We start from the raw sequence: 22,263 nt of genomic DNA, 5'->3' as shown, positions 1-22,263 counted from the left end.
AAAGCCAACTTTAAGAAATGACCATTTAGACCATGTTTATCCTCCAAGGAGGAGAACGAAGGTTGAGTAGAATTACTTTCTATACCACGTGGTTAAAACTCTTATACCAATAATAACAAGCTTTGATATTGACTACTAGTCTGCAGCTAGGAATTCGGTATCATTGAACGCGAAGAAAGACAACCGCCGAAACAATCATTCTATAAAGAATGTCACTCTGAACTATCCACAATAGCCAAGACAGAGACCGACGAATCTCCAACAGAAACTAACTTCTCTCCAACGATCAAGACAACACACCGAGCGTAACTATATATATATTGATTGCAATTGTTCCCGAATGAGTGAGCGTTCATGTGTAAAGGATTAGCATGTCAATTGTTATAATTATGGACTCTGTAGTGAATTCTTAGTCGAACGCCATTTTCCCTTTGTCTAACAGCCGCCATCCCGGTTCAGCCCACTAGGGCATATTGCTCCCATCATTTCATGTAACTATTTTAAGTTTGTTTGTTTGATAATGCATTTCTGTGAATTAATTAGTTAGTAATAAATAAATGATTTAAGACAATTGATGTATGGATGACTCATAGTGAAGACTGGGTTCGTGCAGATAATCAACGATTTACGACGTTTGGAATGAGACTGACGTGAGGTAGAATAAATAAATCATTAATTAGAAGACTATTGATCAGATATGAAAATATCTGAAAGGTTATATTGGGAAATTATAACTTTGTAATCTAATAACTTTCCCTGGTGCCCTCGAATTCATAGTTAATTAATTACGTTATTACTCAAGTGATCGCGTAATCCCTAATTACAGGAATCTATGATAAAAACTATAAGTCTTCAATTTAACGATAGCAAAGACACGACAGCTGAAATGTCTTGAGTCAAAAAGTATTCAACCCTTTTGTTATGGCAAGCCTTGTCACGTTCTGACCTTAGTTCCTTTGTTTTGTCTTTTGTTTTAGTTGGTCAGGGCGTGAGTTGGGTGGGTAATCTATGTTTTCTATTTCTGTGTTGGTTTTCTGTGTTTGGCTTGATATGGTTCTCAATCAGAGGCAGCTGTCAATTGTTGTCCCTGATTGGTAACCATATTTAGGTAGCCTGTTTTCTGTTGGGTTTTGTGGGTGGTTGTTTTCAGTCTTTGTGTGTCTGCACCAGATAGAACTGTTTCGGTTTTCACTTTGTTGTTTTGTATTTTGAGTTGTTCACTTTCATTAAATAAGATGAACAATTACCACGCTGCGCATTGGTCCTCCGATCCTTCAAACTTCTCCTCCTCAGACGAGGAGGAAGACGACAGCCGTTACAAGCCTAAATAAGTTCAAAAGTAAAAATGTGCTTAATAATTCACGTAATAAGTTGCATGGACTCGCTTTGTGTGCAATAATAAACATATTTTTTCACGAGTACCTCATCTTTGTACCCCAGGTCCCTCAGTTGAGCAGTGAATTTTAAACAGATTCAACCGCAAAGACAAGGGAGGTTTTCCAATGCCTCTGAAAGAAGGGTACCTATTGGTAGATGGGTAAAGAAAAAGGCAGACATTAAATATCCCTTTGAGCATGGTGAAGGTATTAATTACACTTTGGATGGTGTACCCAGTCACTACAAAGATACAAGCGTCCTTCCTAACTAAGTTGCCGGAGAGGAAGGAAGTCGCTCAGGCATTTCACAATGAGGCTAATGGGGATTTAAAACAGATGGCTGTGATGGAAGAAACTGAGGATGGATCAACAACATTATAGTTACTCCACAATACTAACCTAAATGACAGTGAAAATAAAAAATATTTCAAAACGTGCACCCTATTTGCAATAAGGCACTAAACTAAAACTGCAAAGAAATTTGGCCCCCCAAAAATAACTATGTCCTGAATACAAAGTGTTGTGTTGTGTTGGATTTGCCCCAAACATATCACTGAGTACCACTCTTCATATTGTCAAGCATGGTGATGGCTGCATCCTGTTATGGGTATGCTTGTCATCGGCAAGGACTTGAGAGTTTTTGGGGGGATAAAAAGGAACGTAATAGAGCTAAGCACAGGCAAAATCCTAGAGGAAAATGGTGCCTGCTTTCCAACAGGTTCATCTTTCAGCAGGACAATCACCTAAAACACAAGGCCAAATATACACTGGAGTTGCAAACAAATCATAAAAATCATCATCACTTAAATCATCTTGAAAATCTATGGCAAGACTTGAAAATTGGTGTCTAGCACTGATCAAGAACCAACTTAACAAAGCTTGAAGATGTTTTTTAAGAATGGGCAAATATTGAACAATCCAGGTGTGCAAAGCTCTTAGGGACTTTCCCAGAAGAACTCACAGCTATAATCCCTATGAAAGGTGATTCTAACATGTATTGACTCAGGGGTGTGAATACTTATGTAAATGAGATATTTCTGTATTTCATTTTCAAAGCATTTGCAAACATTTCTAAAAACATGTTTTCACTTTGTCGTTGTAGGGTATTGTGTGTAGATGGGTGAGAAAAAAAAAATGTAACACAACAAAATGTGGAATAAGTTGGGGGTATGAATACTTTCTAAAGGCACTGTATATCGTTTTTCCCTTTAGCACATGCGAGGTGCTTATCGAAAATATAGCCCAACTAAGATCAACATTTTATTGATCTTATTGAACTGTGTGTGCTTGTTCTCCAGGTAAAGCTGTGAAGCTGAGCCTTGCTGCCATGGAAGTGACCCTGTTCTTTGCTCAAATGCTTGACCATGAATATGCCACCAAAGACGTGTTCCGAAACAACAAGGACTGGAGGAAGATGAGAAGGGAAGGAGGGAGAAATAGCCTAGAGAGACTAGCCCTTGAAAAATTTGTTTGCAAGTTTACAAAACTTATTGGTATGGCAGATTTTAAGCCAAAAATCAAAACTATTTTGGATTTGAAGTCTTACAGGGAAACAAATAAGTAGGAGAACTGGTGGAGAGAGTGAAGGTGGTCATCAGGACAATACTCTTAAACTAGAAAGAGATGTTGAATGTAACAAGATGTAGTGTGACAGACAGGGGTGTGGAGATGGGTGTATGGAGGGGTGTCCTCTGTACACACTCCACCAGGCCCAAAGGCGTATCATGCAGAATTAATTTCGTGCTGCTTAGTGCTCAATGCTCTTGAAAATTTGATTTGTGTAAAGGCATTGATATGCTAATCCAGACAAGTCGCTCCCCGCATATGAACAAATCCAATTAAACTGTTTTATTATAACAGGAAAACTCTCCTCGCCTGACTGCCTTCAGTCCCCGCCCCCGCCGCCTGTCAATCGTGCTTAGAGGTTGAGTCAGTGACTCCAAGTGTCCATACTATCGCTAGAGTGTCTGCTCTGGTCCCATCACACACACTGTCTGCACTGAAACTGTATTAGGGAAACTATCACCAGTCTACTAGTGCCATTGACAATGCGAATTTGGAGTGCTAATACAATGTAGTGTTGTTCAAGCTATTAGAGTCCTGAAATGTCAGATGTGTGTGTTCCTGTTTCTGTATGTTTTTTTTATTCTTTAGACTGTTTTGCAGTGGCGTGTAGTTATGGATACGAAGGGAAGCCAGGTTTCCCAAAACGTTTTACTAACATAGAGTACCAGTCAAAAGTTTGGACACACCTACTTATTCAAGGGTTTTTCTTTATTTTTTAAACTATTTTCTACATTGTAGAATAATAGTGAAGCCATCAAATCTATGAAATAACATATGGAATCATGTAGTAAACAAAAAAGTGTTAAACAAATAAAAATATATTTTAGGTTTTAGATTCTTCACTGGAGCTACCCTTTGCCTTGATGACAGCTTTGCACACTCTTGGCATTCTCTCAACCAGTTTTACCTGGAATGCTTTTCCAACATTCTTGAAGGAGTTCCCATGCATGCTGAGCACTTGTTGGCTGCTTTTCCTTCACTCTGTGGTCCAACTTATCCCAAACAATCTCAATTGGGTTGAGTTTGTGTGATTGTGGAGGCCAGGTCATCTGATGCAGCACTCCATCACTCTCCTAATTGGTCAAATAGTCCTAACACAGCCTGGAGGTGTGTTGGGTCATTGTCCTGTTGAAAAACAAATGATAGTCCCGCTAAGCGCAAACAAGATGGGATGGCGTATCGCTGCAGAATTCTGTGGTAGCCATGCTGGTTAAGTGTGCCTTGAATTCTAAATAAATCACAGAGTGTCACCAGCAAAGCACTCCCACACCATCACACCTCCTTCTCCATGCTTCACTGTGGGAACCAACATGCAGAAATCATCCGTTCACCTACTCTGCGTCTCACAAAGACACGGCGGTTGGAACCAAAAATCTCAAATTTGGACTTGTCAGACCTTAGGACAGATTTCCACTGGTCTAATGTCCAATGCTCATGTTTCTTGGCCCAAGCAAGTCTCTTCTTATTTTTGGTGTCCTTTAGTAGTTTTTTTTAAGCAATTCGACCATTTGGCATGTCTCCCCAGATCCTCAAAAAGTTCTACAGCTGTACCATCGAGAGCATCACCGCCTGGTATGGCAACCGCTCGGTATCTGAACGCAAGGCGCTACAGAGAGTAATGCGTATGGCCCAGTACATCCCTGGGGCCAAGCTTCCTGCCATCCTGGACCTCTATACCAGGCAGTGTCAGAGGAAGGCCCACAAAATTGTCAGAGACTCCAGTCACCCACGTCAAAGACCGTTTTCTCTGCTACCGCACGGCAAGCGGTACCGGAGCGCCAAGTATAGGACCAAAAGGGTCCTTAACAGCTTCTACCTCCAAGCCATAAGACTGTTGAATAAATAATCAAATGGCCACCGGACAATTTACATTTAACCCCCCAATTGTTTTGTACACTGCTGCTACTCGCTGTTTATTATCTATGCATAGTTACTTCACCCCTACCTACATGTACAAATTACCTCGACTAACCTGTACGCCTGCACATTGACTCTGTACCGGTACCCCCTGTATTGTTCATTTATTGTGTTGCTTATTATTATTATTTTACTTTACTTTACTTGGTAAATATTTTGTTAACTCTTCTTGAACTGCACTGTTGGTTAAACTTCTTACGGCTGAGATCCCGTTAACGGGATTGACTTGACAACAGCCAGTGAAAGTGCAGGGCGCCAAATTCAAACAACAGAAATCTCATAATTAAAATTCCTCAAACATATAAGTATTTTACACCATTTTAAAGATAAACTTGTTGTTAATCCCACCTCAGTGTCCGATTTCAAAAAGGCTTTACGACGAAAGCACACCATCTGATTATGTTAGGTCAGTACCTAGTCACAGAAAAACATAGCCATTTTTCCAGCCAAAGAGAGGAGTCACAAAAAGCAGAAATAGAGATAAAATTAATCACTAACCTTTGATGATCTTCATCAAATGACACTCATAGGATTTCATGTTACACAATACATGTATGTTTTGTTCGATAAAGTTCATATTTATATCCAAAAATCTTAGTTTACATTGGCGCGTTATCTTCAGTAATGTTTTGCCTCCAAAACATCCAGTGATTTTGCAGAGAGCCACATCAATTTACAGAAATACTCATAATAAACATTGATAAAAGATACAAGTCTTTTACATGGAACTTTAGATAAACTTCTCCTTAATGCAACCGCTGTGTCAGATTTCTAAAAAACTTTATGGAAAACGCACATCATGCAATAATCTGAGTACGGCGCTCAGACACAAAAACAAGCCATACAGGTACCCGCCATGTTGTGGAGTCAACAGAAGTCAGAAATAGCATTATAAATATTCACTTACCTTTGATGATCTTCATCAGAATGCACTCACAGGAATCCCAGTTCCACAATAAATGTTTGTTTTGTTCAATAAAGTCCATAATTTATGTCCAAATACCTCCTTTTTGTTCGCCCGTTTAGTTCCAAAATCCAAATTCATGATGCGCAGGCCAGACGAAAGTCAAAAAATTCCATTACAGTTCGTAGAAACATGTCAAACGATGTATAGAATCCATCTTTAGGATGTTTTTAACATAAATCTTCAATAATGTTTCAACCGGAGAATTCCTTTGTCTGTAGAAATGCAATGTGGCACTCTACCAGTCCCTGACTCAATCAGCTCTTATTCCATCATCCTTCACAGTAGAAGCATAAAACAAGGTTCTAAAGACTGTTGACATCTAGTGGAAGCCTTAGGAAGTGCAATATGACCCCATAGACACTGTATATTGGATAGGCAACCTACAAACCTCAGATTTCCCACTTCCTGGTTGGATTTTTCACAGGTTTTTGCCTGCCATATGAGTTCTGTTATACTCACAGACATCATTCAAACAGTTTTAGAAACTTAAGAGTGTTTTCTATCCAAATCTACTAATAATATGCATATCTTCGCTTCTGGGCCTGAGTAGCAGGCAGTTTACTCTGGGCACCTTATTCATCCAAGCTACTCAATACTGCCCCCAGCCTTAAGAAGTTAAGGGCTTGTAAGTAAGCATTTCACGGTAAGGTCTAGACTTGTTGTATTCGGCGCATGTAACAAATAATGTTTGACTGAATTTGAAGGCCTGATTCACACAGTCTCCTCTGAACAGTTGATGTTAAGATGTGTCTGTTAATTGAACTCTGTGAAGTATCTTTTTGGGCTTCAATTTCTGAGGCTGGTAACTGTAATGAACTTATCCTCTGCAGCAGAGGTAACTCTGGGTCTTCCTTTCGTGGGGCGGTCCTCATGAGATTCAGTTTCATCATAGCGCTTGATGGTTTTTGCAACTGCACTTGAAGAAACTTTAAAGTTGTTGAAATTTTCCAAATTGTCTGACCTTCACATCTTATGTCTTATGACTGTTGTTTCTCTTTGCTTATTTGAGCTGTTCTTGCCATAATATGGACTTTATATTTTACCAAATAGAGCTATCTTCTGTATACCTTGACACAACACAACTGATTGGCTCAAACGCATTAAGGAAAGAAATTACACAAATTAACTCTTAACAAGGCACACCTGTTAATTGAAATGTATTCCAGGTGACTACCTCATGAAGCTGGTTGAGAGAATGCCAAGAGTGCGCAAAGCTGTCATCAAGGCAAAGGGTGGCTACTTTGAAGAATCTAAAATATATTTTGATTTGTTTAACACTTGTTTGGTTACTACATGATTCCATAGGTGTTATTTCATAGTGTTGATGTCATCATTATTATTCTACAATTTAGAAAATAGTAAAAATAAAAATAAACCTTGAATGAGTAGGTGTGTCCAAACTTTTGACTGGTACTGTATATATATATATATTTTTAATCATTTATCTGTCGTCTCTCTGTGTTTCAGAATTGTCCTTCAATTCGCAAGATAAGGAATGTATCTCACCGGAGAAAGTATCAGAGCGAGCGAAACAGTGCCCCTCTGTCTCTGTATGTGTAGGCTTTCTATCTGATGCTGTCTGGTCAAAAAGAGTATGACATTGTTACCACCTGTAGCATTGAATGCAAGGGAAACAAGTGAGCATTTGGTTTCCCTTGATAAAAATGAAATAATAGCCAATCAGCCAAAACTGAATGAGCTCAACTGTGAAGGGTCCTGGTGCATCAAAAAAAAATGTTAAGGAAAGCCAGTTTGGATTTGGCTTCACACCAATCACAAGCCAAACGTCATTTACATAGTTTTTTATTTTGAATTGTTGCATCTCGTTGTGTCGTTGTCCTCTGGTGGCTAGCTAGCTAGCTAAAATCATCCCTTTCCTAAATTCGCCATGGATGGAGATAGGGATTTGGATTTGTGGTTTTGCTTAATGCTCCATACTAGCCAATGATTATAACAGAGATTCTGATCTAACCATAAATGAATACATTGTGCCCCTAGCCTGAGAGGACGGCCTACGTGTAGCTAGATGTAGTAGGCTAATGTTAACTAGTGTCATATATACATATATTCATATACTGGCCTAGGGCCCTTCGGCTGCTTGTAGAGCCTGTTTGTAACCATAGGATTAAAAGCTTGCACAACACACCCCATGACTAAAACACAAGACTACTATTGCACAGAACAAGGTTCCTCATTGACACAATGCTACCCCATTGTGACAAGGATGCTGACCGCACAAAACAGTTATAGAAGCGCCAAACTAAACCGCCTGTCTTAAGTAATTGCTCACATCCCTCTAACTTAGGAAACCCATAGCCCCAGACAGTAACTGCCAGTTACAGTTCCCCTTATCACATGACTCCGGACACACAAACATTACATCGCATGAACACACACACTTCTCTCCCCTCTCTACTGGTCGGGTGCCAAGAGCAGAGGACACTGCTGTGCACCAATGGGGCTACTGTTCTGGCTAGAGCAGGCCCGCCTCCAACTCTTCACCGACCAGTCAGAAGAGCAGAACTACCAGAATCAACCAACATCATATTATGTATAAAACTTAATGCACGCTATGTTTAGGGGCTCTCTTCTGCTAGTTCCCTCTGAGCTAAATGAACGAGTCCGTGCACGCTTTGCAAGATATCTTTACCTCTGAATAAACTGCCTTTACTATATACCGATCCACCCTGTCCAGCGTCTTGACTTGGTCTCCCTTCTCTAGTAACGAGTCATCAACAAAACTTGGTAGCAGAGGATGGTTTCATACCTTTGAATTCGATCCATAGAAAGTTGATGAGAGAAAAGACAAGTCCGAGGCCAATTCCAGAAGGACGAGTGACCTGATCCCAGGAGCCATCGGTGATTCGACTCGCCTCAGGAAACTGATCTAAGACGTCGACACAAAAAGGTAAGCAGAGCCTGTTAAATCAAAATCTGCATATTAAAGTATAGTCATTATCCAAATTAAGATCAGTAGTACTGGGCGTGAGTATGAATCACTGTTAAAATTTATGGAAAACTGTTAATAATTTTAAGGCATTGTGTAAAGGTATCTATGAAATATGATCAAGTCGTATTAGTAATCTGAAGCTAGTTGAAGTGTTGTTCAACTAGGAGTATCAGTGATAAATCTAAGCTTGATATAGATGAATGAAATATGATCAAGTCGTATTAGTAATCTGAAGCTAGTTGAAGTGTTGTTCAACTAGGAGTATCAGTGAGAAATCTAAGCTTGATAAGTGTTTTTGATTCAAGTCGTATTAGTAATCTGGGGCTGGTTGGGGTGGCATCCAACCAGGAGTATCAGTAGTAAATCTAAGCTTGAACTAGGGGCATCGGTATTAAACCTGAAGTCCGGTACTGAAGATTAAATGTGAATGATTGAACGTTCCACGAGTCCAATTGTTACAAATTACTAGTATTTTGCATCTAAGGCTGTGTTGAAAGTGACCGCCGAGTCAAAAAAGTTTGTGCCGTGTTCCAGCCGCCGTGCTGGGTGATGACTTGATTTCTTCCCCATTTATGTGCTGTTGGTATTCCCTAAAGGACTAGAATTCATTTGATAATTAATATAACAACGTTTAAATACGCTAACATATTGTTCCAAACAAACATATTTGTAACACTTTGGGAAAATATTTAATTAATTCATTAATTATGGGCTAATAAAAACTTTTTGGGAAAATACGTTTTAGAATTAATTAAATAATTATTCTAGAAGCGCTTGAAGTCACTAATATATTGTTCCAAAAGGATATAACTGAAATACTTTGGGAAGGTATTTAAATAATTCATTAATTATGGACAAATAAAACTTATTGAGAAAAATAAGTCCCATAATTAATTCAATAATTATCTCAGAAGCGCTCGAATTTATTAACATATTGTTCCAAAAGGATATTGCCGAAATACTTTGGGAAAGTATTTAATTAATTCGCCAAACATAAAGTAATAACAGTCTTTGTGTACGAGGGTGGGACACAAGAGATAAGTCTGTGTCGGCACCAAGAATACATCGCTGGTTTCGACCAGGGACGGGCTAAGTGCACTAAGATAGTGGGATAGTCCCAGACGTAACCTAGATAAAATGGCCACAACCACCGTCCCCAAACTTAAATTCAATGAATACTTAGATCAAAGGATGCAGGATAGAGCAGGGGGAAAGGAACAATATAAATCAATAAAGAAGGTGTGGGAGGGAGTGAGACTGAAATGGACACAGGCAGGTTACTTTAGTGGAGGTGCCCCATCGAAAGGGCAACTCACAACTATGGAGAAAGAACTGGAGGAGGCTGTAAAAGAGGGAGTGGAAAGTGAGGTGGAGAGAAATAAGTTACACTTATTTAAGAAAGAAGGGACAAAGCACAGGGAAAGAGCGGAGGCTGAGTTAAGAATAGGGACTTGGGCGATTGAAGAAACAAGAAGGGCACTCCCATATAAAAAACCGGACATGATGGGGGTAGTCACTGCTTCCCTACCTGAAGCAGTTAAGAGCACTACCGACAACAAGGACGCTCAAGCTGCCATCACTGTCACTCCGTCGGCCCCAACCCAACTATACCCGGAACTGCCAAGGGAAGTGAGTCCAACGCCACCTCCCTATTCCCAACAGGGGGGTCCATCTCAGAATCCATTCACTCACCTCCCTCAAAACCCTTTTTCGGCCTCTCCTGTATTACAGGCGCCTGTATTCGTGGTGCAAGGGGGACACATCAAGGGGAACATGACTTTGGGTATCTCTGAAGGACAAATTGTGTGCGAAGAAAGGGTTTTGAACAATCCACAAAGGGAAGAGAGGGACACCTCAGGACATGGAGGTGGGTCCCAACCAGCTTCCCTTACAGACAAAGACACAGGGGTGGTGCAGTTCACTTCTACTCCAAACCCAGAATGGTGGGTACGACGAGATAGCCAGGTGGCAACTGGAGGATCATGGTCACAACCCCCGAGCACATCCAGAAGTCAACCCAGTGAGGACGATGAAGGAAGGGCCAGAAGCCAACCAACCAGTCTGGAAATGGAGCAGAAGATAGAGCGACTAGAGGCAGAACTCAAGGAATCTGTGGTACTGGCGAAAACAATGTTGGAAGATGCGGAAAAAGGGGGAGGCTCTTTCCACATTGAAGGGGTAATGATGGGAAGGTGAGAGATCTAGTCGAGCCTATCAGACAATCCGAACGTATAAGAGATCTACGAAATAAAGGAGTCTCTTCCAAAGAACACTGGGCCCAGGGAGCGTGTGGAGGACCCGAGTTGCAGTTGCCACTGCGACCCTGTCCCGACGGTAGGCATGAGGAGTATCAACCATGGAAAATGACTGACCTAACCACGCTGATGGACCAACTACCTAGCCTACATGGAGGAGCCTCTGCATGGCTACTGCAACTCCAGACTCTAACCTCTGGCTTGCGCCTCTGTTTAGGTGACATGAGAGCTCTCCTAGCTAGGGCCACAGACCATAGCACCATGACGTCTCTCGTAAGAGAAGCAGACTTGAATACGGCCCCAGCCACCATGAGCCTGGGAGACTTCCGTCAGCAGTTGTGGGAGGTGCTAAGAAGGGCATATCCCACTGAACGAAACCATTCAACCCTGTCGTCATTTACCATCAACCCAGGGGAACAGCCAGCAGCCTACCTGGACCGGGCAAAGACCACGTGGAGGACAGTCCATGAAGAACCGTACGACCATACGGACACCACGACCAGCATGTGGAAGGAGATGGTGGTGAGCGGTGCCCCAAATGAGGTCCGTACAAAACTTAGGAGCACAGTGGGGTTAATGGCGCTTCCCCAGGCCCAGTTCAACTCACATGTACATCACCATATCACCCAATTCAACAAAGACAAGGGAGGAGCTGACACTCAAGTCCAGTCTCTACAAGTGCAGCTACTGAAACTACAACTGAAAGAGGCTCAGAAGGGGGAGAAGCCAAAGAAACAGATGGTGGCGAAAGATCCCGATATTACAACAATCATTGAAAAAACTGTTGCAAAAATGGTACAGCAACACCCATCACCCGTCCCATCACCCATGACTACCCCACAGGGAGCTCTCGTCCCGTCACAACTCCTGAATCAACCGCTGCCCATGGTCGCCCCACCATACTACCAACCACCACAACAAGGCTATCCATCAACATGGGGACAACAACCACGCTACCCATCACCCTGGGGAGCAGGACAACCACGACCCATGGACTGCTACAATTGTAAACAAACTGGACACCTGGCACGCCAGTGCCCATATCCACTGACACCGACCCAACAACACTGGATGGCCACAAGGGCAAGACACCCCACCCCGAGAGGACGCGGAGGTGTCCGCCCACAGATGTACCAACCACGTGCAGGCCCTCAACCTGCATACAACCACCCAATCCCAGACCCTAATCCGCAACTACCTACTCCGTTTCAGGGCATGTTCGACGAATATGCCCCATGGCCCTGAAGTTGCCCACCACCACCGAGCGGGAGAGGTGGGCAACACTTTCCACTCCATACGGAACCAACCGTCCAGTGTGAGGTGGAGGGAGTGACCCACCAATTTCTGGTAGACACTGGATGCACATACTCTGCTATCAGATCCCGTCAGCAACTCTCTTCGGAATCCATTCAGGTGGTGGGGGTATCAGGCACACCCGAAGCACAAAAGAAAACCATACCGTTACTCTTCTCGTGGGGCCCATCCAATTTGAAACATCAGTTCCTATATTGCCCTAACTGTCCCATCAACCTCCTGGGAAGGGATCTATTGTGTAAACTGCAGTGTTCAATTTACCTAACTGACAACGGTGTGGAGGTCTCCATAGATCCTATCCCATCAACACCAGACCATCCCGTTAAGGTACTAATGTTACCAATCATCCCGACCCCTGTTCTGTCGGCAACGCAAGAGATCTATTGGCTGAAATGCATAGAAACAGGGCATGGAACCCCAGAAATCCAGTTTAAGTTCAATCAACTCAAATCACAGATCTATACGTTGCACCCATACAAAACCCCACAGGCTGAAATCCACTGCACACTCAATGTGACAGACAATGACGATAACCCATACACAGATGACTGGGATGAGAACATGATGCATCTAACCCCATCCATCAGATGTTGCACCATTGTATGTGGGCATGAGGGGGTGGCTGCACCAGTCATTCTGCCGCCTCACCTCAAGTCCTGGTACCTGCTGGGGAAGGAATCGGCTCCCCATGTCACCCTAGCGGTGGGTAATGGTTTCGAAGCAAGGAGCCTGGGGCCAATGATCAGACGGGCATCCAAACTCCAATGGGAACCCACCCAAACACTTGGCATACACAAAGCAACTACTGAAAACATGTGGAGGTTCCTGGCCATAGACACAGAAGAGCACTGTCTCCCTGAACGCCTGACCTTACCAAGGCACCATGGTAAACCATACACTGACCACCCATCTATGAAAGCACTGATCTCCACGATCGATGATAAGATATGGACCACCACCCCATTCGACGTAGGCCAGCTCCAAGTTGCCCCTGTCACCATCACCCTGCTGAACCCGGATCAACCGCCTGTTTACCGAACACAATATCGTTTGAAACCTGAACAAACCATGGGGATAAAAACTACCATAGATGGGCTACTGGGAGCGCTAGTTATATATCGGACGGTCTCTCCATGGAATACGCCGATTTTACCAGTCTTGAAAGCTGGAGGTGAAACATACCGGATGGTTCAAGACTTCCGAGCAGTGAATGACGTCACTGCACCGATAGACCTACCTGTCCCTGACCCACACATCACACTGAGTAATCTTTCGCCAAAACACCAATACTTCACGGTGGTGGACCTGGCCAATGCTTTTTTCAGCATCCCACTTGATGAAGCATCTCAACCACTCTTTGCGTTCACCTATGAACATCAACAATACACTTACTCGGTTCTCCCACAGGGTTACAGGTGTTCCCCGGAAATCTTCAACCATATCTTAAAAACGCACCTGGCAGAGTTGACAATCCCGGAAGGTGTCCTGCTTATCCAATACGTCGATGACCTATTGCTTGGAGCTCCCACTTCCGACCTCTGCCTTCAGATGACCAAGACTCTCCTGGACTTCCTTGCCATCAAAGGATACAAGGTGAAGATGAGCAAAGTCCAGGCCTGTTGCAGAACTGTTCTTTTCCTAGGGACAGAAATCTCAGGAGACGGAGCTGGACTCTCCAAAACACACAGAGACTCTATACTCCATCACCCACGCCCAATCACTGTCTCGGGAATGCTGTCATTTCTGGGCTTGACAGGTTACAGTAGAACGCACATCCCTGACTACACCGCCAGAACTGAGCCACTGAGAGAAATAGTGCGTGAGGCGGGACCAAGGAACCTGCACTCATCATTGACCTGGACAACCGAAGCTTCAACGGCTTTTGCACTCCTGAAGACGGATCTCTCAGTGGCAGCAGCACTAACCGCACCAGACTACAAGAACAAGTTCCATCTGGATGTTTCTGAAAAGGAAGGATTCACATCATCCATCCTATTCCAGAAACAAGAGGGGGAGAGAAGAGTGTTAATGTACCACTCCTCCAAACTTGACCACATTGAGGTAGGACAAACAACATGTTCCCGATATGTGGCCGCAGTGGCAAAAGCCATTGAAAAAACAGCTCATCTCGTAATGTGCCACCCATTGGAAATACACACCCACCATGGGGTTGCAGCATATCTGATGAGCAAAGAATTCACGTTCAGTGCCGAAACAAAAATAAAAATCCAGAATAAATGCACTCAATCACACATTACATTTGTCAACACCGATAAAAACATGGCAGACGCACTCAATGCCGAGGAAGGTCTACCCCACTCATGTGCAGAAAGAGCAGCACAAGAACTGAAACTGAGACCTGACCTGGGAAATGAACCACACACCAACCCTGACCTATGGCTATACACAGATGGATGCTGCTATAGAGGAGAAGAAGGGAACGTAGCAGCATACGCAGTGGTGCAGCAGCTTCCGGATGGATCACACGTTACCTTGGAATCTGCCATCAGTCCACAACCGGCATCAGCCCAATTGGCTGAAATCATAGGTTTGACACAAGCACTGGAAAGGGCTGAAGGGAAGACTGTGAACATTTACACCGACTCAGCCTATGCTCATGGAGCTGTCCACACGGATGGACCACAATGGTTGAGGCGAAACTTCACCACTACAGGGAACCTCCCTATCAAACACAAGGCACAAATGGAAAAACTGATCAAGGCAGTTTCACTGTCTGAAAAGGTGGCCATCATGAAGTGCAAAGGACATCAACAATTAAAGAACCGTGTCAGCGAGGGAAATGATGCAGCTGTCAAAGCAGCTAAGAAAGCTGGCGGATATACTCCAAGACAGATGATATTGCAAACCCAACCAGCTCGGACTGAGCTCACAACTCAACACATAAGAGAGCTCCAACACTCTGCAGGACTTTATGAACACTCAGTATGGGGACAGAAAGGGGCCAACAAAGGACCTGATGAATTGTGGAGGTGCCATGATGGCAGACTAGTGGCCCCTGCGAACCTCTGTCCAGAACTAATACGAGAAGCTCATGGGCCCACACACGAAGGGAAACTTAACTTCTTGGAACTATAGGGGGTGCTGTTCCGCATTAGCATATTTTGGTCTCCAAATTAAACTGCCTCGTGCTAAATTCTTGATCGTACAATATGCATATTATTGTTATTATTGGATAGAAAACACTTTCTAGTTTCTATAGTCGTTGGAATTTTGTCTCTGAGTGGTACAGAACTATATCTACAGCACTTTTCATCAGATTTCAGAATTTTTTACCCCTGATCTGGAGTCTGTTTTTAAGGTGACAGTGAATGCTATGAAGAAACCGACACTGCCTACGTCTTCCTCTGGGTGTCTGTACGTCATCACGTTTTGAATGGAGTCGATTGCACAATCACAGCCACTATAAAAGAAGAAAACGTGGAGTTACCTCCCTTTCTCGTCGCGCGCCTGAAGCGTGAAGGACATCGGACTTGCCTCATTCCAAATCGTTGTTTAGCCAGCAATATTTCTCTGGTCATGTTTTTACTCGTTATAGTTGTTAAAAACATCATAATGTAGTTAATTTGAACCGTTTTATAGCAATTTATATCCGTTTAGTGCGATTCTGAGGAATTTCTTTGTCGTGCACTTTCTAGCTTTGGGAACGTTTCGGGGTCTCGGTCGTTGTTAGTGGACATTTCAAAGGACAGAGGACATCTATCGACCAAAAGAAGATTACAACATAAAAAGGATACATTGCCCAAGAATCTGATGGAAGAACAGCTCAAAGTAAGCAATATTTAATATGATAAATCGTTGTTCTGTCGAAATATTTTAAACGCATATTTCGCCATTTTGTTTGTTATCGCGTCACTTGGCGAACCCTGTATTGAAAAGTAAGGATAATTTTAAAAATGTAAGTCAGCGGTTGCATTAACTTCTTGCAACTATAGGGGGTGCTGTTCCGCATTAGCATATTTGGGTCTCCAAATTAAACTGCCTCGTGCTAAATTCTTGATCGTACAATATGCATATTATTGTTATTATTGGATAGAAAACACCTTCTAGTTTCTATAGAAGTTGGAATTTTGTCTCTGAGTGGTACAGAACAATATCTACAGCACTTTTCATGACAGGGGTCAGATTTCAGAAATTTTTACCCCTGATCTGGAGTCTGTTTTTAAGGCGACAGTGAATGCTATGAAGAAACCGACACTGCCTACGTCTTCCTCTGGGTGTCTGTACGTCATCACGTTTTGAATGGAGTCTATTGCACAATCCCAGCCATTATAAAACCACAAAATGTATAGGGACCGCCCTTTCTCGTCGCGCGCCTGAAGCGTGAAGGACATCGGACTTGCCTCATTCCAAATCCTTGTCTAACCAGCAATATTTCTCCGGTCATGTTTTCAGTCGTTATAGTTGTTAAAAACATCATAATGTAGTTAATTTGAACCGTTTTATAGCAATTTATATCCGTTTAGTGCGATTTTGAGGAATTTCTTTGTTGTGCACTCTGAAACTTTGGACACGTTTTGGGGTCCCGTTCGATCGTTAGTGGATATTTCGAAGGACAGAGGACATCTATCGACCAAAAGACGTTTATAACATAGAAAGGATACATTGCCCAAGAATCTGATGGAAGAACAGCTCAAAGTAAACAATATTTAATATGATAAATCGTTGTTCTGTCGAAATATTTTAAACGCATATTTCGCCATTTTGTTTGGTATAGCTTCACTTGGCGAACCCTGTATTGAAAAGTAAGGATAATTTTAAAAATGTAAATCAGCGGTTGCATTAAGAACTAATTTGTCTTTCGATTCCTGTCAACCCTGTATTTTTTAGTCAAGTATATGATTAGCTTTCGATTAAACTAGATCACTCTGAAAGCTGACGTTCCTCATTTTGAGGCTTGAGTTGTGACTATTTCCATTGTATAACCACGGTTTTGTATGGCTAAATATGCACCTTTTCGAACAAACTGTATATGTATGTTGTAAAATGATGTTACAGGAGTGTCATCGGAAGAATTCTGAGAAGGTTAGTGAAAAAATTAATATATTTTGGCGGTGATTACGTTATAGCGCTCTTTGGCTGGAATCGATGCTCTGGTAACGTTTGCACATGTGGTATGCTAACTTATCGATTTATTGTGTTTTCGCTGAAAAACGCTTAGAAAATCTGAAATATGGTCTGAAATCACAAGAACTGGGTCTTTCCATTGCTATGCTTTGTCTATTTTTATGAAATGTTTTATGATGAGTAAATTGGTCATACACGTTGCTCTATCTAGTAATTCTAGTCGATTTGTGATGGTCGGTGCAATTGTAAACTGTGATTTCTACCTGAAATATGCACTTTTTTCTAACAAAAACTATCCTATACCATGAATATGTTATCAGACTGTCATCTGATGTTTTTTTTTATAGGTTATTGGCTATCAATATCTTAGTTGAGCCGAATTGGTGATAGCACCTGAAGGAGTAAGAAACTGATGGAGTTAGAATAGTGGTGTATTTTGCTAACGTGTTTAGCTAATAGATTTACATATTTTGTCTTCCCTGTAAAACATTTTAAAAATCTGAAATGGTGGCTTTATTCACAAGATCTGTATCTTTCATCTGGTGTCTTGGACTTGTGATTTAATGATATTTAGATGCTACTATCTACTTGTGAAGCTATGCTAGCTATGCTAATCAGTGTGTGGGGGGGTGGGGGGTGCTCCCGGACCCGGGGTAGAGGCTCGTTAGAGGTTAAGAACTAATTTGTCTTTCGATTCCTGTCAACCCTGTATTTTTTAGTCAAGTATATGATTAGCTTTCAATTAAACTAGATCACTCTGAAAGATGACGTCAGACATTTTGAGGCTTGATTTCCTAGTATTTTCATTGTGTAACCACGGTTTTGTATGGCTAAATATGCACATTTTCGAACAAACTGTATATGTATGTTGTAAAATGATGTTACAGGAGTGTCATCGGAAGAATTCTGAGAAGGTTAGTGAAAAAATTAATATATTTTGGCGGTGATTACGTTATAGCGCTCTTTGGCTGGAATCGATGCTCTGGTAACGTTTTCACATGTGGTATGCTAACTTATCGATTTATTGTGTTTTCGCTGTAAAACGCTTAGAAAATCTGAAATATTGTCTGGAATCACAAGATCTGGGTCTTTCCATTGCTATGCTTTGTCTATTCTTATGAAATGTTTTATTAAGAGTAAATTGGTCATACACGTTGCTCTCTATAGTAATTCTAGTCGTCTTGTGATGGTCGGTGCAATTGTAAACTGTGATTTCTACCTGAAATATGCACTTTTTTCTAACAAAACCTATCCTATACCATAAATATGTTATCAGACTGTCATCTGAAGAGGTTTTTTCTTGGTTAGTGGCTATCAATATCTTAGTTTAGCCGAATTGGTGATAGCACCTGAAGTAGTAAGAAACTGATGGAGTTAGAAAAGTGGTGTATTTTGCTAACGTGTTTAGCTAATAGATTTACATATTTTGTCTTCCCTGTAAAACATTTTAAAAATCTGAAATGGTGGCTTTATTCACAAGATCTGTATCTTTCATCTGGTGTCTTGGACTTGTGATTTAATGATATTTAGATGCTACTATCTACTTGTGAAGCTATGCTAGCTATGCTAATCAGTGTGTGGGGGGGTGGGGGGTGATCCCGGACCCGGGGTAGAGGCTCGTTAGAGGTTAAGACTTTACAGAAGGTGTCCCACATCTGGTGGCACCCTCATTTAAAAGACATGACAGATTTATTTAGTGACGAATGTGGCATTTGTGGCAGCCATAACCCCAAGAAACCATATCAGACACCCATGGGCTCTTACCCAGTCCCTAACGCTTGTTTCCAGGATATTAGCATAGATTATACTGACATGGGGCCAGATAATGTAACTAATGGAAAGAGGTACCTTTTGGTAATGGTAGACAGATTTTCTAAATGGGTTGAGGCAATACCAACTGCACGGGAGGATGCTAAGTCAGTCATTAAGTGGCTACAGACCGAACTCATACCAAGGTATGGAGTTCCAAGACAAATCCGATCCGACAACGGGTCTCACTTCAGCAACAAACACCTACGACAGGTGGAGGAAAGGTTTGGCATTGTTCACAAATTCGGTTCTGTGTACAGGCCCCAATCTCAAGGTCTCGTGGAACGCTCCAATCAAACCCTTAAGGCTAAGATAGCTAAGGTATGTGCAGGTTCGAAGTTGACATGGGTCGAAGCCCTGCCCCTGGCGTTGATGGCCATGAGAGCCTCACCAGGTGCAGGCACCCATCTCTCTCCTCATGAGATAATGACTGGAAGAGTCATGCCTGGTCCACCAAGGGAGGGAGGTCATATGCCCGCCCTTGATGTACAACAAATTGTAATGTCTGACTATGTGAGAAAACTGACGGAACTTTCTGCAGCTCTCTCCACACAGATTCGCAAGGTCCAAGAGGGGGAGCTGCCGAGAGACACGCCACCACTGAAGGTAAAAGTTGGTGACTGGGTGAGGGTTAAAGTCCACAAGAGAATGTGGCTGGAACCCAGGTGGACTGGACCGTACGAAGTGAAGGAGGTTACTTCACACTCAGTCCAGGTCAAAGGTAAATCAGGCGCACCTTGGCACCACCTTACACATTGCACTCCAGCCCCAATCCCTTCTAGAACACTGACAGAAGTCAGAGCTGATTTAAACAGCCTAAATTCGATTCCAAATGAAGACACTCCTGACTCAGGTGATGCGGCATCAAACTCCGCCTCCCCTGAAAAAGGAACCTCGCCCAGTTAGAGGGACATTTCTCCCTCCCTGGGCAAGGGATATCTGGCCCCTTATTTGTGATATTCCTACTAATATTAGGGGTGTCCATGGGCACTTTCACATGGTTAATAGAACAATTATCACACCCTACCACATCACGCACACATACCCCTACCCATATCCCAACCACCGTCCCTGACATCACTCCCTCCAATTACTCCCGTCCCAAACGAAGTATTGCACGTAGAACTGCACCCACAGACCAACAATGCACTCCAACAAAGGTCAGAAGCACCACCTTATGTGTACCCTCTAATGCGACTACCACCATTACACTGTCTTGGGGGGTATTGGGAAAAGCTAGGAATGGCCTGGGAGGGCATAGTCTGGAGTACACCAGATTTAACTGGTACATGACAAAAGGGGGGTTTCAGGAGTGGTCATGGAAGAACCTGGTCGCTGAGACTGGTCCTGACTGGTCCAGTTATTCATCAGGGCAAGCAGTTCTTATCTGGCGACAAAGATTGTCGCTGACTAGGACTGGATTGCATAATTGGGGACTATCACTAATTATCCGACCAGGTACTGGGACGGGTTGTCAGGATTTCATACTAGCACCACATGTAGATTCTAGCAAGGCTCTACTCTACTGGCCATTAAAAATCTGCATTACACAACAGGCTCAGCCCTCTGCTATTTCTGACCGGTTTACTGTTTTAACATCTAAGGGGAAGGGTGATTGGGGTCCTATTATTATGGTCACCACTCCTACCACCCCTGATGATACCATTCTTACTGCCACCGGAATCTCAGGTTTCTCTAACAATTGGCTCTTATTGACCGAACAAGCAGCTAACACGACCCTGCAAAGCTGCGTCGTTTGCATGGGAGCTAGACCATTGCTCCGCATAGTCCCAGCCACCATAACCGGAGACTGTCTAATGCCCCTTATGGACAAAGACAACCCACCTGAGAAGTGTTCACAGTGGGACGCTGTTTATCCGGTAGTCACCACTGTGGTCAAGAAACCGATATTCTCCTCTAGCGTGGCTAGAGCTAACTTTACATGCATAAACATGACAGGAGGAGGGACATTGTTGGGTAAGCTCCCTGCCAGATGGTGCTTGTACACTCACATGCTCACGGCCATCTTTAAACCAGTGTCTAGAGCTGATGTGTGGTGGTGGTGTGGGGGTACTCGTTTGTTTGACAAACTTCCCAGTAATGCCACTGGTACCTGTGCACTCATAACTCTTCTGCTGCCCATCTCTGTTTACCCCATAGGTGTCCAAGATCTGAATACCCGTATTCAAGCACTTGGCCCTGAGTATTGGCCTGGAAGGACCAAGCGCGCAGTAGGCTCTTCAGCTGGGGACCCAACTTATATGGATGCAATTGGAGTCCCCAGGGGGGTACCAGATGAGTATAAATTGGTAGACCAAGTAGCCGCGGGTTTTGAATCATCATTTTGCTGGTGGTGTACAGTTAATAAAAATGTGGATAGAATTAATTACATTCATTTTAATGTCCAGAAACTGGGCAACTGGACTCAACAAGGCTTCGAGGCGGTCCATGGCCAATTGGCAGCTACATCCCTGATGGCATTTCAAAATAGAATCGCGGTAGATATGTTGTTGGCTGAACGCGGAGGTGTTTGTGCCATGTTCAGGGAGCAATGTTGTACTTTCATTCCCAATAATACAGCGAATGATGGTAGTCTTACCGTCGCCCTAGAGGGTCTTCGCACGCTTAATGGGAAGATGAAGCAACACTCCGGAGTTGACACTACTATGTGGGACTCCTGGATGGATGCGTTTGGTAAATATAAGACCCTGATCTCCTCTGTCCTAGTGTCCGTTGCTGTTTTTGTGGCTATCCTAACCTTGTGCGGTTGTTGCTGTATTCCTTGCGCTCGCACATTAGCCACTAGATTGATTACCACTGCCATTACCCCTATGCCCAGCGACCAAACCCATATGTACCCGCTTTTGGCGGTTGATGACCCTGATGAGGCGTTTCCACCTTTTCAGGAACCCCTCCCTCCTGACTTCTCCTCTTGGCCACTCCAGGTGTAGTTCTTGGAGTGGTCTCCTTTTTGTCCTTGCTCATTTACCTCGCTTCGCTGCTTACTAGAGGGGGCTTCTTGTT

The 22,263-nt window shown here is 43.0% G+C and overlaps 1 pseudogene; it reads left to right on the top strand.

The window, feature by feature from the left end:
- LOC139539304 (DNA topoisomerase 1-like) overlaps nucleotides 1–22,263 on the top strand; it is a 58,138-nt pseudogene that overhangs the window by 4,459 nt on the left and 31,416 nt on the right.

Source organism: Salvelinus alpinus, chromosome 15, assembly GCF_045679555.1.
Source record: "Salvelinus alpinus chromosome 15, SLU_Salpinus.1, whole genome shotgun sequence".
NCBI classification, from domain to species: domain Eukaryota; kingdom Metazoa; phylum Chordata; class Actinopteri; order Salmoniformes; family Salmonidae; genus Salvelinus; species Salvelinus alpinus.
The sequence above is the reverse complement of the archived record's forward strand: the minus strand, read 5'-3'. Positions and strand labels throughout refer to the sequence as shown.